The sequence below is a fragment of the Leptonychotes weddellii genome, chromosome X (genome assembly GCF_054177405.1).
Source record: "Leptonychotes weddellii isolate Sample4059 chromosome X, ASM5417740v2, whole genome shotgun sequence".
Taxonomy (NCBI): domain Eukaryota; kingdom Metazoa; phylum Chordata; class Mammalia; order Carnivora; family Phocidae; genus Leptonychotes; species Leptonychotes weddellii.
The window spans coordinates 83,932,219-83,942,286 of NC_138385.1; positions in this window are offsets into that span (position 1 = coordinate 83,932,219).

The following is a 10,068-nucleotide window of genomic DNA, read 5'->3' on the forward strand; positions in this document are numbered from 1 at the left end:
CCCTAGCAGCTTGGAACACTCTCATAGCAGGTCACTTTCACCAGGGCAATGATCAAATTTAACTTCTTAGGAACATTAGACTACTGTTACTTTTGAACATTTTGAAGTTCTTCTGCAAAACAAGAACTGAAGAAGTCAAACAAGCTTCTTCACAGAAAGCAAGAGCCTAGTAACAGAAAGAGTGGCAGGGTCAAATGGAGGTGCTCAAGATTACAGAGAAGGAGAGAAGAGATGAAGGAATCAGAAGTGAAAGGGGGTGGTGAGCACTGAGTAATGCACAGACTTGTTGAAATCTATGTTGTACACCTGAAACTAATGTAACATTGTATGTCACCTACAGTAATCAAAAATTTTTAAAAAAAATTTTAAGAAGTGAAAGGAGAATGAGGAGAGGACAAGCTAGGTGAATTTCTACTCCATGTGCTATATCGTACCATATGAGTTCATCAGGAGTGGCTTCTTAAGAATGAACTCAAGGCAGGTAGGTCTCCAGCTGAGAGTATTGAACCTCCACACTTTGGGAACCCACATTCTGACCAAATTGGAGGAGAAGGAAAGAAGAGTTATCTTTCTGGTTGTTCTCAACCTAAGTGACCTCTTTAAAGTCATTAAGCAAAGTTTCAGGAAAGCATCTGTCTTCCAAACTAGCACTTTTCTAGAACCTTGTGAAGAGGCATTTGGGGCAAATATAGTTTAAGGAACTTAGCAGGATAGGATGATTATGGGAATACTTAGGTTATTAGAGTTAATTCTAACATGCAGCCAGAATTTTTAGCCTCTATTTCAAAAAAAGGGAAAAATATTCAAATACTTAACAGCAGAACGCTCCTAATCCTAGATACTCCTTAGAAAGCCCACGAGCATCACATAACAATGGATCCAACAATACTAAGGCGTGAACTCAAACTGCGGTACAGAACCAGGAGAATTGCACCCCTGCATGCACTGCTACTTGATTTCTAAATCTGCCATAATTGCTTGCAAAGAGCGGAGGCAGCAATCCTGTAACAGCACTGCAGGGACAGCAAGTAATAACCTTCCAGATGATTTTTTAAAAACCAAACATTACCAAGATTGGATCCAACCAGTGTTCAAAAGCCCAAGTTCTTGATATAGGAAATATTCAGTTCTTCCCGGTACATCTTGCAAAATGCTTTGGAAGGTATAGTTATTTTCTGACCCCAAGGACCTTTAATTTAACATGGCAGATGTAGACAGCTTTGCCAAATTTGTGAAGTCAGGAGCTTAGCACAAGACAACACAACTGGGGCCCACGACATGAGGTGGTTCTCTCAACTGCACTTAGAGTTTCAGAATTTTAGCTGGACAGTATGTGATCCTTAGTAGTTTAAATATAAATGTATATATAAAGGTTCCAAACAAATTCTTCCCTCTCTGTTCACTGTTCAGTTTATTCATTCATTCAGTTAACAAACATTTACTGAGGAGCAACCATACATGTCAAAAATGAAAATGGACACCTTGGATATAAAGACAATTTGACAAAACTCGCATATTCAAAAAGCTCACACTTGAGTCAAGGAGATAGGCAAGTAAAGAAATACAGGATTATGTGAGGAATTCTAAGGCAGTCACAAGCAGAAAGAATCTGACTCAGCCTGGGTGGGCTGAGCTGAGTCAAGATCAATCATTAGTTTACTAATTGAACAGAGCATGATGCAAATTCAGGACAAAGTCAGTTAATGCAAAAGTTTGGTGTTTTTTCTTCTCGCCCTTGCTTTGTTTATGGTAACTTCAGTATTGTATTAGACTTATTTCTTCTCCTGTCTGTCTTCCCCACTAGATTATGATGCCTTAAAGGCAGTTCTGATTTCTTTATCATCTTTTATTCCCAGGGCCCACTCCAGTAGTAAGGGCTCAATAAATACCGTAGAATAAACGACCAACCAAGTAGAAAGAAATTATTATAACTGATGCTATAAATTATCTACCTACCCACCTACCACCTATCTCTCTATGGAAACCTGTTTCTGACTAGACAGTCTTGGTTCTTCCTTTGAGCATTTTTAAAATTATGCAATAAATTTCCATCATGGAACAGTTTTTTTTCTTCCTATATACTATCAGGGAGGGTCTCTAATTTTATAAGAGAGAATGATGTATAATGGAAAAATTGTCAGTGGATCCTGTGTACTAGTATATGCCAAAACTTTTTTAAAAAAATGGATACATTTTATCCGAAAATCATGAATTTCAAACAATTTTTTTCAATTCTGGGATGTTTTCTAACAATAGAAATATTCTATTTATAAGACAGATTCCAACTGTGAAACAGGAGGCATGGGTGACGGATTTTGCTACGCTGAGATATTGATGATGCGACTGCATGCAGAATGGCAGGAACATCAGAAAGGGAGACAGAGCTTTTAAAATTTTAATTAGAAAGGACAAAGGCAATTTCTCTTTCCTGAGTGGAACCACTAGAGTGGAATGGATATTGTGATTTAGGCAGAAGTACCGGGCTGCGAGTCTTCCAATAAAAGATGGGGCAAGTGGCCAGCCATCCAGGTGTCTGTGGTCACTAGGGTCGAAGGAAGCCCGATGCACAACCCGGTGTCAGCTACTACAGGTCAGAAGAGACAGTGGTGACCTTAAAATCAGGCCGAGAGGTCGGAGACGTGCTGGGGTCGGGCAGGAAGAGCCGCTCCGTGCCTCCCTAAGGACGGCGGCACCGTCTGGCAGTAAGTGGGGGCTGGAGCAGCCACCCCGGCAGCAGCAGCGGCGGAGTCAGCCCCCAGAGGTTCGCGCAGGCCGCGGCAACACTGTGCCAGGCTCCGGCCGGAAGGCACTCTGCTTACCGCCCTGCGTTAGCGTGCTATTTACGACAGAAAGGGCCAGGAACCAGAAGCAATACGGCAGTGTAGGGGAGCGGGGAATAAAGACACTGAAATAGTAGGAGTCCCGGTAGCCCGTCCTGGAGACGCCGGGCAAGTCTCATGTCCATCAGTAACTAGCAAACCATGCCTTGGGGCTGTAGGACCGGGTCTCTTTTCAAAGGAATGGCTTATTTGTAAATGGTGGCTACTGTTCTCTTACAGGCATTCAGCTCATAAAAACTACTGACCCCGACGATATGACAAAACGAAACGGTACGAGTTCATTAAGGTCTCTGGGTCAGACACAGCTGGTGCTACACGCAGATTCCTCCCGCAGCCCTCGATTTGTGTGCCCCTGTGGCTCATCTTCTGTGTGCTTTTGTTTTCAATGGCTTTCATGGGAGATCTTCAAAGCACTGCCTGTAGAGAGCTTTTAGCACTTGCATGTTGATGCCACATCCCAGCCCCTTAGCCAATGACTGACTGACTGGTAGTATGAAAGCCCACCTTCCTCACCTTCCAGAACGACTACCTTGGAGTTACAAAATACGCTCCAGAGCTCCCTGCAGGATCAGCCTGAGAGGGGGCCTTCACCTGAAATCACACCTTTGTTTGGCTTTGTCTATTCTGGTCCCCCTATTGTCCCTCCCAGTTTCTCTCAGGAGCACTTCCTAAATAAATCAGTTGCACCTTAATCTTTATCTTTTAGGGTATGCATTCAAGGAAACTTCCCTTAAGACCAATGACTTAGTCACTGGAGAGTTACCTGGACCCCTTTATGATGCTTTTTTTCCTCCTTCTAAAAACTATTTTTAATTTTTTTTCATTTTCTTTAAAAAATTCCGCTTAGTTAACATTGTGTTCTACTGTGTGTCCACTTAGTTAACATTGTGTTCTATTGTGTTCAGATGTACAAGAGTGATTCAACACCTCTATACATCACCCAGTGCTCATCCTAAGTGTACTGCTTAATCCTCAGCACCTGTTTCACCCATCCCCCATCCTCTCTCCTCTGGTAACCATCAGTTTATTCTCTATAGTTAAGGGTCTGTTCCTTGGTTTCTCTCTCTTTTTTCCGTTTGCTCATTTGTTTCCTTAATTCCACATATGAGTGAAATCATATGATATTTGTCTTTCTCTGACTTATTTCGCGTAGCATAATACCCTCTAGCTCCATCCATGTTGCTGCAAATGGCAAGATTTTGTTCTTTTTTATGGCTGAGTAATAGTCCATTGCGTATAGATATGTGTATGTATGTATGTATGTATGTATGTGTGTGTGTGTCACACCACTTTCTGCATTCATCAACTGACAGACACTTGGGCTGCTTCCATATCTTTTTTTTCCTTCACAATTCTAACATAGAATTAGGAACAAAGTGCTATGGGCACAAGAAAAGGGCACCTACATTTTCCTGGGGAATCACAGAAACACAGGAAAGGTGATGTTAAAGATGAGTTTTAAAATTTACAAAGGAGTTTTCCAGATGAAACGGGAATGATATCTTGTCTTTAAACCTATCTATTCATTAATGGTGAAAATAATAATATCTATCTGTAGTGTGTTATTAAGTCCTTGGTGCTGTACCAATAGTACGTTTTAATCTTATTCTTTTTTTAAATTTTATTTTATTATGTTATGTTAATCACCATACATTACATCATTAGTTTTTGATGTAGTGTTCCATGATTCATTGTTTGCGTGTAACACCCAGTGCTCCATTCAGTACGTGCCCTCTTTAATACCCATCACCAGGCTAACACATCTCCCCACCTCCCTCCCCTCTAGAACCCTCAGTTTGTTTCTCAGAGTCCATAGTCTCTCATGGTTCATCTCCCCCTCCGATTCCCCCCCTTCACTTTCCCCTTCCTACTGTCTTCTCTTTTTTCTTTTTTTTTTTTTTAACATATAATGTATTATCTTATTCTTTAAAATGAACATACTAGAGCACCTGGGTGGCTCAGTCAGTTAAGGATCTCCTTTCGGCTCAGGTCATGATCCCAGAGTCCTGGGATCGAGTCCTGAGTCAGACTCCCTGCTCAGTGGGGATCTGCTTTTCGCTCTCCCGCTGCCTGTTCTCCCTGCTTCTGTACTTGCATGCTTTCTTTCTCTCTCAAATAAATGAAAAATCTTTAAAAAAACTATTTAAAAAAAATAAAATGAACATATGAGGCATGTACAATCATGCCCTTTCACATGAGAAATCCCCAAATTCAAAAGGTCTAGTAATTTGCTCAAATCATACAGCAAGTCACCAGCAGATCAGGGATTCAAACACAGGTATTTTGACTCTAGAACTCACTTGACTTTTGATCACTTTGCTATATTGTCTTCTTGGTAAACAACATTAAAATAATAATTGTCTTCAATCTCATTTCCTCTACAGTGTCAAGGTTGTGTTTTTCTTTTTCTGGCTGATCCCTTTTAAACCCAGTCATGATGAAAATAATGTTTAATTCATGTATGGTTCACTGTGTTAATATTTAGAATGTTATGGAAAGAAAAAAGGAAAATAAAAATGTGTCTGACTTTTTAAGAGTCTGTTGTTTGTAACAGAAGTAGAAAGAAAATGTCTTTAAATTTTTTAAAGGGAATCATATTTTAGGACAGGATCAATGGGAAAGACAGCTATAAAGTTGCAAAGTGAGGATCTCTGAACTTGGAAGGCCAGAGTTCCTACACTTAAATATGATCTAAGATGATACTGGAGACAGAATACTGACAGGTCAATACAAGCCTTGGAAGACTTTTTATTATTATTATTATTATTCCTCTGAAATCTTGCTCTTTTCCTGTCTTTTTCAATGATTATTTCATAGTAACACCAACTAATTCCTGTTTTTAAAGCAAGTAAGCAGTGATGAGTGTATTGTTTGGAACATCCTTTTTATTTTAGTTCTCTATAACTGAAGAAAGCTTGGTATTCGACCTGGGTACCTCCATCACCTCTTCTTAATTATAAAGCCCAATTTGACTCCTAACTTCCATCACCTTTAACCCTTAATCCTGAGACATTTTTCTTTAGTTACTTGACACCATAATCTATTTTTTATTTCTGTGTTTATATCTGTCTTCCCCACTAGAATGGAAGCTCAATGTGAAGAGGGAGTTTGTCATGTTCATCATTATGTCTCTAGCATCTTGAGAAAAGACTCGTATATATTAGGCACTCAATAAATATTTGTTGAATCAAAGAATGGATGAATAATGACTGTGCCTGAGGATAGTACAAAATACCTGGAAAGGAATTGCTATGCCTCTCTAAAATTTACCCTAAATCCTGAAAGCACTGTACAGTAATGGTAGATTGGGAAGCATGAAGACATAATGGAGTAAAAGTTTTGCCATTTTTAACTGGTTAAAATCCTAAATTAAAATCTTGGCTTTGAAACTTATTAACTGTTTAGTCTTAAGGAGATATTTAATATTCCTACCTAAATGTTCTCATCAGTAAATGGGAATAAGAAAGACTGCCTCATAACTTATATGGGTCACATAGTTGTCACTCATTAAATTTTAGTTCCCGATGCAGAGACAAAACTTTTTGGTTTTTTTTTCAGAAACAAAACTTTCAGAAGTTTACTTGCAAAGAATTCTGAAAATTCTCCAGGGGTTAGAAGGACTGATCTATCAAATTGAAAATACAACAGGCTTTTAGAGAAACAAAAAAAGATTCCATGGTTATAAAGGTTATAGTTTATTCATAGTAAAATAACATTTTTCTCATATGATTGTCATATCTTTTAAAGTTTTCACATACCTTAAGATACTGACATAAGTCAAGGATCAAGTGTTTTGTTGTTTTTACTTTTTCTTATTTTGTAAGGAATCAAAAGCATATAGCAAAAGCTCAAGGTTACTCATATTCTGGTGATAATTAGTGGGGCATGACATGCATCTTACCCAAAATGGCAGGAAGGCAATGTGCTGATTCTGCTTCCATAAGGATCAGAATAAGTTTACTTTGGATGCTTACTCTTAAAGCCTCTCTATGAAGGATGCAGTTTTATATAGAGTTGGGATTGTTTCCTGCTTTGGCTATTAACCATGTGTTTATAGAGAGGTATAAGCTATAGATGATGATGCCTTGGTATGGTCATGTAGTGATACTCTGGAGCTTAAAACAGGCCAAAACCTGACTGAAAAAGAGGACCTAGCATTGAATTAATGTCAAGAGATGTTGTGATGAAGAGAATTGCAGACAGAGATAGGTTCGCAATATTTATCTTCAGTTAGTTCTGTGCTACTGGATTCTGAAATATGATGTACAGAAATGAAAAAAACTAAATAAAAAATTGGTATTTCACTAGTAAATGAACATTTTTGTTTTTATAATTTAATTAAAGCTTGTTTTAAGAATATCTTTCTCATGTATATGCAGGAAAGTGGTGACTAAGTTATACCTAACTAAGTGATCAAATGAAAGAACCTCTATAAACACAGTTTGTAAATTTGAAAGTTCTACATGAAATCCCATGTCAGTCTGTCTGTCTATCATCTATCTATACCTGAGTGTGGGGAGCTGGGAGGCAGGCGGAGAGATGTTGCATCAGAAAGAGACAAGGGATGAACTGGAAAAAGCAGGGGAAGCCAAATTGTGAAGCACTCTACAGCAGAGAAATAGGGGAGGTGGTAACAAAGATCACCGAGAAAATGATATAATCAGATCACATATGTATAAACTACTTAGTCAAATAAACTTCTTGAGGAACATATAATTCTGTTTGCCTCCCTCATCACTCTTTACATTCAATAAAGTCTCAATAAATATTTTATGATGATGTAACTCCTTGCATTTACTTATTCAAATACCATCATCCTGCCTCCTGTTCAATAAAAGCACTCCGAAAGGTAGAAAGTTGTATTTAGATCTACACAGCAATCTGTCCCTGATGAACATACACTTGAAATAACTTCAAATATATAGGAAGTGGTATAGGGCTGTGGTTCCCAAACTGTGTGCCAAGGTGTCATGGGCGCCACAGGAAACTTATGGGAACATCACAGCAAAGTTTAAATTTTCAAGGTAAAACTCAGTGACACCTGTGGGATACTGGGTGGGTTACATTCATTCTATGATGTCATGTCTTTGCAAAGTTGGCACTCTGGTAGTTGTGATGAAAAGCAGATGTGCAAAAATCAATGTGGAACAGGAAATGAGAGTGGCAGTGTTTAATCTGATTCCAAGGTTTGAGATGTACAGTGCCCAATATGCACATATATCCCATTGGTAAATAACTGTGATTATTTAAAGTTATTACATGTATAAGTATTACGAAATATAAATATAGATATCACTTCAAACAGCTACTATGCTGTTAGTATATAAATACTTATTAAGTTGTTTGGACCTAACTGCTTAAAAAACAGAACTATTAAGTATTTGTTTTGGCCTAGGGAACCATGAAAAACCTGCTGAGAAGCTAAGGGTTCCATGAACCAAGAAAATTTGAGCCTCTGTTAGAAAAGCTACAAAACTGCAAAATATATGTGGTATAAGACAAAGTTGGGGCACACATTTCAAACTGATCCTTGTGGGATTCAACATTTGGTCTAAAGTTGCTATTGTATTCCATAATTGCAGCATCCTATAGGAGCATGAATATTTCTCTGCTTGCCTAGCTTTTGATAGTAACTCTAACTGTGAGCCCCTTATGCCACATTTTCCTGGAGCAGAAGCCATGTGGAGAAAGAATATAGAGGATTTCAACAATTCAACGCACCAAATTTTTACACTGGCAAAGTGAAGTGCTTTACTGAAAAACTGCAAGAACTAAAGCAGCTGCTCCACTTTCCACCTGATGCAAGAGGAAATGATTAAGGTAGTTTCCACTCTTCTACATGGTCATCTCCTACATTAACATCATTTTTACCTTTATAATCATTTGCCGTCTTATGAGTATGAACCTTTTGTCTGTCATGATTGGAATTGCAGATGTCTGTTCTTTTCTATAATGTTATTGGCTTCTAGGTGAATAATGATTCTCATTTGCATTAGTTTTGCTTCTGCTTGCATTTCCTGATTGTGTCCACATGAAGAGGGTGGAGGGAAGCTGTTAATTTTTAATGATATCCTGCCATAATAAAAAGTGAATACCTATTCACTTACTATGTACCAGGCACTTTTCTAAGCATTTTATAAACATAGGCATTTGATCCTTATTGCAACACTACAGTGTGGGTATTACTTTTAACCCCTGTTTTGTGGATAAGGAAACTGAGGCACAGAAATTTAGGGAATTTTACCAAGTTAACTTATCTAGTAGATGAAAGAATCAGAGTTTGATCCCACAGCTGACTGCTGCCTGGGCCACCTTCTTAACCACTGTGCTCAAGTGATTTCCTGCCATGCCAGAATTTGGTAATCATCTTAGGAAAGTCATCTCACAATATTCCAGAAGTTCAGAAGTACAAAATAATATCTCAAAAGCTCCAAGGATAGCTAAATTGTGGAATCAAAGTTCTGTCTCCCAACTGTTTGCTCTTTTGGCTCTATCAGCGGCCTCTGAAATGGGATGAATTAAGTCAAATCATATGAAATTGCCAATATTTGATCATGTTTACACCCAAATTACAATTTCATGTGGTTCAACTTTCAACAACATAATCCGCTGAAACCAAAAGAAAGTATAAGAAACAAGGAGGCAACCCACAGAATGGAAGAAGATATTTGCAAGTGACACTACAGACAAAGGGCTGGTATCCAAGATCTATAAAGAACTTCTCAAACTCAACACCCGAAAAACAAATAACCAAGTCAAAAAATGGGCAGAAGACAGGGACACTTCTCTGAAGAAGACATACAAATGGCTAACAGACACATGAAAAAATGTTCATCATCATTAGCCATCAGGGAAATCCAAATCAAAACCACACTGAGATACCACCTTACACCAGTTAGAATGGCAAAAATGGACAGGGAAAGAAAGAAACAAATGTTGGAGGGCGCCTGGGTGGCTCAGTTGGTTAAGTGACTGCCTTCGGCTCAGGTCATGATCCTGGAGTTCCGGGATCGAGTCCCGCATCGGGCTCCCTGCTCAGCGGGGAGTCTGCTTCTCCCTCTGACCCTCCCCCCTCTCATGCTCTATCTCATTCTCTCTCTCAAATAAATAAATAAAATCTTTAAAAAAAAAAAAAGAAACAAATGTTGGAGAGGTTGTGGAGAAAGGGGAACCCTCTTACACTGTTGGTGGGAATGCAAGTTGGTACAGCCACTTTGGAAAACAGTGT